This window comes from Cynoglossus semilaevis, chromosome Z, assembly GCF_000523025.1.
Source record: "Cynoglossus semilaevis isolate Cse_v1.0 chromosome Z, Cse_v1.0, whole genome shotgun sequence".
Classification (NCBI taxonomy): Eukaryota; Metazoa; Chordata; class Actinopteri; order Pleuronectiformes; family Cynoglossidae; genus Cynoglossus; species Cynoglossus semilaevis.
The window spans coordinates 18,464,700-18,465,046 of NC_024328.1; the positions used below are offsets into that span (position 1 = coordinate 18,464,700).

The following is a 347-nucleotide window of genomic DNA, read 5'->3' on the forward strand; positions in this document are numbered from 1 at the left end:
AGCTGGAACTATACTACTACCCTTGTGGAAACTTCCTAGTCCTTACAAGAAAAGAGAGTATTTCGATGCTTAAGATTTAGTTTGGAGTAAGAATTAAAACTAGGGCTGGTTTAGGGTCAGTGAAGTCTAAATAAAGTCCTCACAACTCATGGAAAAAAACAGACTGTGAGTGTGTGTGTGTTTGTGTAAAGTTCAGGGAAAGTAGGTGAAGAGCCTTTCCTCTTGGCTTTCTCTCTTTCTTTCTCTCTCTCTTTCTCTTTTGCTTTCGACAATGTATTCAGATTGTTTACAAGCCAGGCGTCACATCCCTGTGAAGGTTAGTTTAATGAATAGTAATGATCCTGCTG

At 39.2% G+C, this 347-nt stretch overlaps 1 protein-coding gene across 4 annotated transcripts in view; it reads right to left on the reverse strand.

Annotated features, from left to right (window-relative positions):
• kiaa0825 (KIAA0825 ortholog) overlaps window positions 1-347 on the reverse strand; it is a 111,108-nt gene that overhangs the window by 67,536 nt on the left and 43,225 nt on the right. The window lies entirely within an intron of this gene.